The sequence below is a fragment of the Echinops telfairi genome, unplaced genomic scaffold (assembly GCF_000313985.2).
Source record: "Echinops telfairi isolate 266 unplaced genomic scaffold, ASM31398v2 ScPeMD7_7472;HRSCAF=8510, whole genome shotgun sequence".
NCBI classification, from domain to species: domain Eukaryota; kingdom Metazoa; phylum Chordata; class Mammalia; order Afrosoricida; family Tenrecidae; genus Echinops; species Echinops telfairi.
The window spans coordinates 5,991,859-6,003,403 of NW_022111376.1; the positions used below are offsets into that span (position 1 = coordinate 5,991,859).

An 11,545-nucleotide genomic window follows, 5' to 3' on the forward strand; every position below is an offset into this window, starting at 1 on the left:
CCCCCCGCCCCTCAGCCAGCTGTTTCCTCCTGGCTGCCCTGCAGGCGTCCCTGGAATTGATGCTGTTCCTCAGTGCCTTGCAGCTCTGCTGGGCCGCTGGCTGAACCCTCGGGCTTGGTATTGCGGGGGCGAGAAGACCTTACATAATGTCTTTACTCGTGAACCTGCTCGTTTGCAAATGCGGTGTCGCCTCCGTCTTCACTGGGATGGAGTTTATTTGCAGGAAGTAGAAATTGCGGGCCGTATTGAAAGGCCACTGGCAAGGGAGTTCAGCATCTTCCCTGGCACTTGCCACCATGCCCTGGAACTTGCTGCCCCCAGTGCCGCCCCCGCCCTGTCGAGCGCAGGGTAGGTAGCTTATGGTCTCCTTACATTTCTTCATTCGTTGTGTGTCCTGTAGGAGCCAAATGTTTGTTGAACTGAGCTGAGCCAAAGAACCAGGATTTGAGGTTTTCGTGGCTGTAACGGAAACGGTTCCCTTCCCTTCTGTGGCTTTTCTTTTTTAAAAACGGAGGTCGAGCACACTTGGCCACCCTGCCCTGACACCCCCGCCCCTACTTCCTTTCATTTCCAACCAGCAGTTAAGTAACAGTGCTGCACAGCCTATTTTGCATGCCTTCACTCTGGGAGTGGCACAAGATGGGCCATCTAACTCCGTGACAATTCACACCACCAAAGATGACTTCTCTGAGCACATAAAGTCTGGAATTCCCAGCTGCTGACCCCATTCTAGTACAGTCGTTGCCCTTGTCCTTGGTGGCCCACTGCGAAGAGAAACTTATTTCTAATGGGTAACAGAACTAACTGTAGTACCTTCCCTCTGCTGCTCCCAAGGGTGAGGCTTGCTCTGCCGGAGAAGCCAGCTTGGACAAGCCTTGGGTGTCTTCATTGTTTGGCAGGAGTGATTCGAAAGATAAGTCAAAGCCCAATGGTTTTGTGCCCTTGGGCCACTCACTTATCTGTATTTTATCTGTTGATTGAGTCTAAATGGCTTAGCCTGAAAAGGGGGATGCATGAATGATTGATTGCAAAATGCTTTGCAAATAGGAAGTCCCATCACTTGCTTGCAAGAGGACAGATACTCCGAAGCCACTTGGATCTGCCTCAAGTGATCTAACTGTATTGCTGCTGTATTTAGCCATATTTTTCCTTTCCCAAAGAAATGAGTATTTGACAATTACAGTGAAATACCCCTGAGCCAAACTCATTGCCATCAAGTCAAGTCACAGGAATCTTAAGAAGGATGGAGTAGAACTGCCCCCTTGGGTTTCCCAGGCTGTCATCTTGGCTGAAGCCAACTGCCTCATCTTTCTCAAGAGTCACTCACAGGTTCAAACCTCCGATCTTTTTTCCCCCCTGGTTACCATCTGAGCATTTAGCCACTGTCGCCAGTGCTCTTTGGCAGTTGAAGTACTAGGCATCCCAGCCGATGTGTAGTCATCATCAGCATATTCATCAACACCTTAATCTCCCTGGATTAGAATCTTTCTCCTCTGTGCCATTTTACTGATTGAGTGTTAAAGCAGTAGAAGGGAGTGGCATTACCTTGCAGATAGTTTGTATCCTTGTTCTTTAGGCTCTTGTTCCATGCTCAAACCAAAGAATCAAACTCAACTGCCATCGAGTCAATGCCAAGTCATAGCAATTACTCCCCCCCACCCCCATGGGTTTCAGTGACAGCAACCGTTTACAGGAGTCGAAAGCCCGGTATTTCTCCTGCAGAGCGGCTGGTGGTTTCAAGCTACTGATCATGTGAATCGCAGCCCAACTCAAAACCATTATACCACCAGGGCTCCAGGGGAACCTTAGACAGCCAGGGAGCAAACCAAAGGGTTCAGACAGGAAGATCTGAAACCTTGGTGTCACTCTGTTCTCTCCCCCTTCACTGTTAGCCAACTCACTGGGCCTCCACCCCAGGACCTTAGCACATTCTGTTCTCTTTTCCAACAATATTCGTGCTTATCTCATGGCTTACAGCTGTCATCTGTTCACCTGTTTCTGGCCGAGGGATGCTTTCCCTGCCTTCCCTAGCCAGGCCCACTCAGCTTGTTTGGCCAGTCTTTATAATGCAAGTGCACTTCCTTCGGAATGCCTTTTTGTACCCTTGGATCTGTGTATTTCATTAATGCCCATCTTCCCTATGCAGGTATGAGCGCAGCAAGGCCAGGGCCACAACTGCACGTTTTGTCTTCTGACTTGACTGATGAATGGAGGAGTGGCTCTCACTCCTGAACTCAATCCCTGCCTCCCTAGTCGGTGTTCTGTGGCCTGGCTCTCTTTCTAACTCAGTCTCTTCACTCCTTCAGAGTCCTGGTATCCTTTTGGAGAGATGGGAAAGCCTGGGCCATTCAGGCAGAATGTGCTGCCTACTCTTCAGGGCAGGCCCCTGCCACAGAAATCAGCACTGCCAGACCGCAGAGGGTCCCGGGGCCTGGGAAATGCCCCCACTCCCTTTTCCAGCCTTGGGGGCTCCTGGACCTGCTGCTGCTGTAGTGCCAAGACTGGGAACAGCAGTGACAAGGACTGCATCGCAAGTGTTAACACTCAGCCTCCAGCTGACCCTCTGCCTATTTCTCTGTGGCCCACAGAGCTGGTTGATCTTGAAGTTTTCAGAATTGCTTTTGCATTAGGCAGGTTGAGACTTGCAGAGCCCGCAATCTGGCCTCATCACCCAATCATTCCCTGTGTGCCTTGGCCTTCCTAGCAGCTGGGGCTCCTCTCGCAGACGAAGCACACAGTTAGAACCACGGGGCTTGGCAAGCTCCCATTCGGAGGTGCCGCTGGGAAGTCAGGCTCCAGGGAGAGATGGCATTAACCTGGCCTCCTCCTCACATACCAAAGCCTTGGAGGTTCTGGCTTTTTAGAGGCCCTGGAGACTGGCAAGCTGTGGCCTGCTTCTGCTCCGAAGGTGCTCCTGCTGTGGCAGGCTGGTATAGCCCATGGGCGAGAGCAGTACAGAGATAGAGACATGCTGCACAGCAGGCTTCCCTCCAACGGCTGGAGTATGGATGTGCTCAGTGGAGTGGGGAGCCTGGGAGTAATCTACGCTCTCACTAGAAGTCAGCGGGTGTGAGTGTGGTATTGAGGACTTGCTATAGGCAGTTCTTGGCCTTTATCAGTCAGTTTCCAAGCATTTATCTCATAAGTATCCATTCATCAAACAGAACCCCCCCCCCCAGTCTCTTCTGTGCCCAGAGATGTGCTGTTGCTGTCATTGACCCCACATGACAGAGTACAACTGTTCCTGAGGGTTTTCTGGCCAGTCATCTTTTTACCCCCTTCAACCTTTCTTGGAGTTAATAGTGTTGTGCCACCAGGAATCTGAAGAGATCGGCTCAGAGCTCTACATACAAAAAGAAATCGGGTCTAGGCCCAGCCTCAATTCTCGGAGCTAGTGGAAGCTGCAGCAAGAGTGAGATAAGTCAGCCCAGTGTGGGCAGATGCCACAGTGAAGGGATCTTTGAGTTGGGGCTTGAAGGGTGATTGTAGGATTTTGTGAAGAGAACAAAGGTGACTTCATGGCACAAAGTAGGCGAAAGCACAAGGCTGTTTAGACCAGTGTTTCCCAAAGTACCACCCTTGCGGGGAGGTGGGGCACTAGAATGATCTAGGGCAGCCGATCTCATCCTGTGGGTTTCGACCCCTTTGGAGGTCGAACGACCCTTTCACAGGGGTCGCCCATTCATAACAGTAGCAAAATGATTTTATGGTTGGAGGGGTCACCACAACATGAGGAACTGTATGAAAGGGTCGAGGCATTAGGAAGGTTGAGAACCACTGATCTAGGGGGATGCCAAATCAGATGCTTACACTAACTTGGATTAGTGGCTACAGTACACAGGGTTTTAATTGCCAGGGGGGCACTGTTTTTTTCCCCCCTTGTAAAGGGGGCAGTCGCCAAATTAGTTTGAGAGCCTTTGGGTCAGGAATTGGTGAAGTAGTCCCACAGAGGCCAGTTTCCAGGGCAGCTTGAACTGTGATACTGAGTGCTGTGAGGCCATTGGTGGTACAGCTGGTTAACTAACTACCTGCCTTGGAAGAAAGGCTTGTAGGTGATTCCCAACGATCACACCATAAAAACCTGAGGGAGTACCTCTGAAACACCTGGTATCATGCGTTGGAACCAAATGAAAGGCAACAAGTTAGACTTGATGTTGACCCAGTTAGCAACGGTTATTGTATTTGTTACGGTGTTTAAAAAGACACAGGTTCCTAATACAGTAGTGAATATAGTCAGCTCTGCCAGTGCACTCTCAAAACCTCAAACTCCTTACCATCGAGTCGATGCCGGCTCATAGCAACTCTACAGAGGGTAGAACTGCCCGTGGGTTTCTGAGACTAACTCTTTATGAGAGTAGAAAGGCTCATTTGTGTCTCCTGGAACCGCTGGTGGTTTCCTATGGCCGATCTTGTGGTTAGTGGCCCAATGTGTAACCCACTGTGCCACCAGGGCTCCTGCTCATAAACTCATCCCCAAATAGTTCTTAATTGCCCTGTCATTTCAAACCGTCTGTAAAATAGATTGTCTTGATTACAATGAGATGGTTAGTAACAATAGCTATGACTTGTTGCCTGCTTGCTATGCACCATGCACAATGCAAGGAGCTGCTTTGTAGCCATCATCTGTAATTTTTACAACTCCATAAGTTATATGTTAATTAGAAACCACCACCCAGCTACTCTGGGAGAAAGATGAGACTCTACTCCCTAAAGAGTTAGTCTTGGAAACCCACAGGGCCAGTTTTACCCTGCCCAATAGGGTAGCCAGCAGTCAGAATTGACTCGATGGCAGTAAGTTTGAGTTTGGGTATTATTTTCAAGAGGGGACCGTGACTGTTGTAAACTGACCCACAGATTCACAGAAGGAGAAAGTGGTCTAGCCAGCAGGGTTAGACTCCTCCAAAGTGTGTGCTCATTCCAGCATCATGTGACCTCACCTCCCTCTGTGACACCGGAGTTCCAAAACACTACAGAACCTTCCCTTTATGAGTTGCAAGTGACAAGCAGAGCAAAACTTGTATCAGCACCTATCTAGCCAACTGAGTATTATGTTAGCCTTCAAATACCTGACTCAGGACCAGTAGACACTGACGCCAGCCCCATGGCTCCTGCTCAGGGCTGCTTACTCAGAATTCCATTTTGCATCGTCTACAAATTGTATACGAAAATCCACCTCATTGCTTTATAATCAGATAGCATTTCTTAACCAAAATAGCACCACCTAGTTTAATCACACGTCTTATTCACGGAACTTGGCTCTCATCGACTGCTGGCCATTCCCAAATATCAACTCTCAGTGAGGACTTGGCACTGTTAAGGATATTCAGAGGAGCCAGCCTGCACACTTGCGTGGCAATTCCAAGGGAACTACGCCAAAGATGGGTTGAGCAATGAGGTGCCATTGGACTCAGTGCATTGCCTCCCACGAGTACACTTTAAAGGACACCGGTATCCCTGAAATAGAATTGTTCCCATTACTTGTTAGTTACATATTTTTCTTGGGTATGAGTGCTTCTAGGTCTGGAGTTTCGAGGCGCTGTGTGCCTGAGTGGATGTGGAGCCCACGGAGACCCTGGAGAGAAGGCTTTGGGGAGAGCTTCCAAGGATCTTAGGGTCAGGGTGACTAGCATTAAGATCTAAGCTGGAATTGAACTTGAGAGATCTGTTCTTTATGGCTGCTGATTTGAACTTTGCCAGCTATGACTTAATAGCACGGAAAATGATTGCTAAAGAAAATTGTTCAAATTGTATAGGCAAAATTTTTCTTTTACACTACTTTAAAAAAAAAAGTCCAAACCCAGTGCCATTGATTCAGGCTCTGACACATACCAACTCAATGTAGCGTTTAGGAGGCAGCCTTATCTGTCATCCTCAGAGCAGCCGGTGGGTTTGAGCCACTGACCTTTTAGTTAACCGCCCACCACTTAGCAGTAACAGCTAAAACTGATTGAAAAATATAATTGGCCCAGTGCTTGCACAGACCTGTTTCTAATTCATTGACACGAGAAATTTGAGGAAGACAGACTCAGAGGCGAGCAAGTGCCTTGAGATCACACACACACACACACCTGAGGCGTGCCAGGTGAAGGCTGGAATGGGGCTGTCTCTAAATTGTTGTTCGTTGATTCCAACTCACTGTTACCTCCTGTGTAGAGGAGGGTAAACGAGGTGCTTTGACCTTTCAGAAGCAAATTGTCAGGCCTGCCCTTCGAGGCCTCTCTGGGTAGGCTTGAATAGCCAACTTGTCTACTAGTGGTCCAGTGCCATGCAGGGATGCTGCCCTTTTTTAAGAGTGATTTGTGTTTATTTGGCTTTGAAGCTCACCCCAACTGATTAGATGCTTTTAAGCATTTCTCATCTTCATTAAACCAGTTAACATCTGTCCAGCTCAGAGTAGTGCTCTTAAGTCATAATGAGATTTGCGTAGGTCTAGGGCAGCGGTTCTCAACCTGTGGGTCGCGGCCCCTTTGGGAGTCGAGCGACCCTTTCACAGGGATCGCCCGATTCATAACAGTAGCAAAATTAGAGTTATGAAGTAGCAAAGAAAATTTTATGGTTGGAGGGTCACCACAACATGAGAAATTGTATGAAAGGGCCGTGGCATTAGGAAGGTTGAGAACCAATGGGCTAGGGTCAGGACAGCTCAGCTCTTCCCTCAAGCTGTAGCCAGGGAACATTGGGATGTGCCCCACAAAGGCCACCGCCTGTGTTGGACAGCACTGATGAGTGTTAAAAGGCAGCTAGCGGAAGGCTGTGATCTGGGCCTGTTGAAGTTCACGGAGCATCTCTTCACTCTGCTGTTTGTCCCCTTCTCTCTTCAAAGTGGAGGCGCACGAGGTATTCCAGCGTGAGCAATCAGAGCTGTGTAATGTTCAAAGACTCTGGCTGTATGCTGTGGCTCCTGAGACACGACATAGTGACAGCATACTAAAACCACAGAATCGGGGAAGCAGACTCAATCATAGGGAGGCATAATTGAAACCCTGACCTGTAGAAGGAGTGCTAATGCCAGAATATCCCCTAGAACCCCCTTGGCTCATTGGTTTTTGGAGACTTAAGCAAAGTCTCATTTTATCCATGGACTTTAATCTGATTGTTTCTTGGAGAAAAAACTCAAAAGTTTAGGGACCCAGGTTTTAACCACAAGTTGGGTTTTTTTTTGTTTGCTTTTCTGTTTGTTTTTAATTCATTCCATGTGACTGAGTTCTTGCTGTCTCATTATCTTCTGGCTAATCATACTTGGTATTTCACATTATGCTGCCTGGAGATTTGGCTCCAAAATGTTATTATCAGTACAGTAGAGATCTTAATTCTTCTCCAAGTTAAAAGGATAACTTGGATCTCTTGAAATCGCTGATTGCATTGACTTGTTTATTGACTGGTTTGTAGCTCGTTCAGCTTTATTTTCCTCCAAAGAATCAGGTAAGCTCCATTTTTGTATCTCTCTGCATTTCTGTGTTTTTGCTTTTAGTTTTAGTATCTCCATAGGTGACGTCCTACTCTATTTCCGTTCTAAATTTCTTCCATAGACCTCAGTTCCCTAGTCTTTATCCTTTTGCCTCTTTGCTTTTATTTAAACCTTGGCAGTGGGTGTCTTTTCTCTGCGTTTTGCTTTGGCAGCAGCCCAGACATTTGGATGTTTTGGTAGTAGTATAAATATTCGGTTTCACCCTTGATTCAGTTATTAGGAAAGAGGGAAGCTACAGTTATTGGGTGTTTGTGCTTGATGTCTTGTGCTGGGATCAGTCCTTCCTGGCAGCGTCTTTACTCCTTTCCTCAGCCTGGTAGAGGCGGCATTATCTGCCCTTTGCCCATGAGGACCCTGAGGCGCAAAGAGTCATGCAAATTATCTCTACTACACTGCTTTACAAATGAGTATTGAAAAAGACCTCTGTGCTTTTTCATTCTTTCGGAAAATCTCCAGTGGTTCCCCATTGCTTCCTAATTCCTTTCTTTCTCCTTGACCCCTTCTGGCCCCCTCCCCTGCTCTCCACCCTCCAACTCTTACAAAAAGTATTCTATGTGTGCCAGTCTCCTGGGATATGACAGATGACCTCCCATATACAAAAAAAAATCTCCTTTCCCCAGAGTTTCCGGTCCTGAGACTGCTGCCTAAATAGCACCTATCACCCAAGCTCTCCCAGGGAGTTGAACCTTCCCAGGCCCTTAGTTTTCCATAATATATACATAGCTGTTACTGCTGTTGGGAGCTGCTGTCATAGATATTTCAAAGCATGGCGACCTTATGTGCAACAGAACAAAATGTTATTTGGCCTTGCATCATCCTAATTGCTCCCATGACCAGAGTCCATTGCTGTGGCCGTTGTCTCTCTCCATGTCACAGAGGGTTCCCTTGTGCTGGTTGACCCTCTTGTTCACCAAACGCGATGACCTCTTGTGATCAATCCTTCCTGATAACATGTCCAAAGCAGTGGTTGTACAAGAATTCTGTTGTGATCTGTAAGATTTTGATTGGCTAACTTTTAAAAGTAGATAGCCAGGCCCTTCTTCCTAGTCTTCCTTAGTCTGGAAGCACCGCTGAAACCTGTCCACTGTGGGTAGTAACCCTGCTGGTATTTGAAATACCAGTAGTAAAGCTTCTAGCATGATGCCATGCACACAGTACCACAGTAGGAGAAACTGATCACAGGCAGGTGGTGGATGAAGAATCCTAGCTACGTTAGCATCTTTCTAACAATTTATAAAAATTAAATTTGTGCTTACTATGCATTTATGCCCCCGAACGCCCACCACCCAAACACACGTTCTTTAGAGAAGCATGCATGCGTTTGTATATAGAAAGCTATTTAAATCAATGACAAGAAACAAAACAAAACGCAACAAGAAAGAAAAGCTTGTAGTTAGTTCAAGGATTGTTTGTTGGCCTTTAGGAGTGTTTTCCAGTCCAGTCTGTTTGGGCACCACGCCCTGGCCCCAAAGTCCACCTTCCGCATTTCCTGGGAACCTCGCTGCTCCGTTCCCTTGCTGTTCTGTTGCACCCCCTTATTGTTTTGCCTCGGTTTGGCAGGCTCAGATCGGGTGCAATTGTTGTTGTTTTGTTGTATATTGTTGCTTGGTTTTGCTCTGTCTTTTTTGTGTGCATGTTATTATCTCTGCAGGTCTGTCTAAATAAGATAGACTGGATGAACAATCGGGAGGAGAAAGCGAGACTGGCAGTTCCTGGGGGACATGGGAGAGGGGGAGGTGGGGGGAAAGGTGGTGGTGTTAAGAAACCCAGGGACAGGGGAACAACAAGTGATCCAAATCGGTGGGAGGAGGGTGTGGGAGGCCTGGTAGGGCATGATCAAGGGTAATGTAACCAAGAGGATTGCTGAAACCCAGGTGGGGACTGAGCATGATAGTGAGACAGGAGGAACGTCAAAGGAAATAGAGGAAAGAGCTGGGAGGCAAAGGGCATTTATAGAGGTCTAGATAAAGGCATGTACATATGCAAATATATTTATATATGAGGATGGGGAAATAGATTTTTGTGCATATATTTATAACTTTAGTATTAAGGTAGCACATGGACATTGGGCCTCCACTCAAGTACTCCCTCAATGCAAGAACACTTTCTTCTCTTCAATTGGCATTCTATGATGCTCAGCCTCCCCGACACAACGGCTGAAGACAAAGTGAGTGAATAAGCAAATGTGGTGAAGAAATCTGATGGTGCCGGGCTATCAAAAGTTATAGCGTCTGGGGTCTTAAAGGCTTGAAGGTAAACAAGCGGCCATCTAGCTCGGAAGCAACAAAGCCCACATGGAAGAAGCACACCAGTGTGTGATCATGAGGTGCCGAAGGGATCAGTTATCAGGCATCAAAGAACAAGTAATCATATCATTGTGTGCTCACCTCCATGATGCAATTGCTGAAGACAAATGGGTGCATAAGCAAATGTGGCGAAGAAAGCTGATGGTGTCGGGCTATCAAAAGATATAGCGTCTGGGGTCTTAAAGGCTTGAAGGTAAACAAGCTGCCATCTAGCTCAGAAGCAACAAAGCCCACATGGAAGAAGCATACCAGCCTGTGCGATCACGAGGTGTTGAAGGGATCAGGTATCAGGCATCATCAGAACAAAAAATCTTATCCTAGTGAATGGGGTGGGGTGTGGAGTGGAGACCCAAAGCCCATTTGTAGGTCACTGGACATCCCCTTACAGAAGGGTGTCGGGGAGAAGATGAGCCAGTCAGGGTGCGATGTAGCATCAATGAAAAATACAACTTTCCTCTGCTTCCTAATTGCCCCCCTCCTATCATGATCCCAATTCTACCTTGCAAGTTTTGCTAGGCCAGAGGATGTACACTGGTACAGATAGGAACCGGAAACACAGGGAATCCAGGGCGATGATCCCTTCAGGACCAGTGGTGTGTGTAGCAATCCTGGGAGGGTGGAAGGAGGATGGATTTGAAAGGGGGAACCAATGACAAGGATCTACATGTGACCTCCTCCCTGGAGGACGGACAACTGAGAAGTGGGTGAAGGGAGACGTCAGCCAGGGCAAGATATGGCAAAATAATAATTTATAAATTATCAAGGACTCATGAGGGAGGAGGAGCGGGGAGGAAGGGGAAAAAATGAGGACCTGATGCTGGGGGCTTAAGTGGAGAGCAAATGGTTTGAGAATTATGAGGGCAATGAATGTACAAATGTGCTTTACACAATTTATATATGGATTGTGATGAGTTGTATGAGCCCCTAATAAAAACAATTTTTAAAAAAGGAAGCTATTTAAATCAAGAAATAGGTAAGTCTATTCCAGTTCAAATCAAGGTTCTGAATCACGTAGCTTTGGAAGCTGAGGAACAGGAAGCAAGATGATGAGTCATGGGTGCTGGCCACAGGCTGGTAGAGGAAGAGGTAAATTAATCCACCATGGACCATCTGCTGATGGCTCCTAGGATCTGCAGGTAACACAGCAGGAGATTGACGAAACCAGATGCATAATTCAGTTCCTGCAGAAGGCAAGGGACAAAAGAGAGCTCAGCTCTGCTCTTGTCTCTCTCTCATACAAAAAAACCACACCTCCAAGGAGGTGTCCTCCTGCTGCCACACTCCTCCCCTTACTCATTCACTGCCATCCAGTCAGTGCCAACACATAGCAATCTATGAGACAGGGTGGAACTGTTGCTGTGAGTTTCTAAGACTATAACTTCATGGGAGGAGAAAGCTCCATTTTTCTCCCTCAGAGCAGCTGGTGGAGTATACCTTGCAGATCACAGTTCAATGCGTAACCACTACACCATCAGGAATGTCTTGTTGAAGTAAACTCTAACCATCACACCCCACCCCTAAAGATCTGTATACATGTAAAGAAAGTGTTTTCTTGTCCTGCTATTTAATATGTCCATGCTATATTTGTCTAGCTAATATTTATTTCCATAATTTTCTTAAAAACTTTGTCTACTCAATAGGCCATCCACTCACTGAAGGGTCACAGGAAGGAGTGAGTTAACCAAGACACAGTATAGCACCCATGAAACAATATTCTACTGGTTCTTTGAGGCTTCCTCACCCCCCACCATCATGACCCCAGTCCTGCCTT

The 11,545-nt window shown here is 47.1% G+C and overlaps 1 protein-coding gene across 1 annotated transcript in view; it reads left to right on the forward strand.

The window, feature by feature from the left end:
- Positions 1-11,545, forward strand: part of TMEM185A (transmembrane protein 185A) — a 34,876-nt gene that overhangs the window by 343 nt on the left and 22,988 nt on the right. The gene's annotated exons all lie outside the window — the stretch shown is intronic.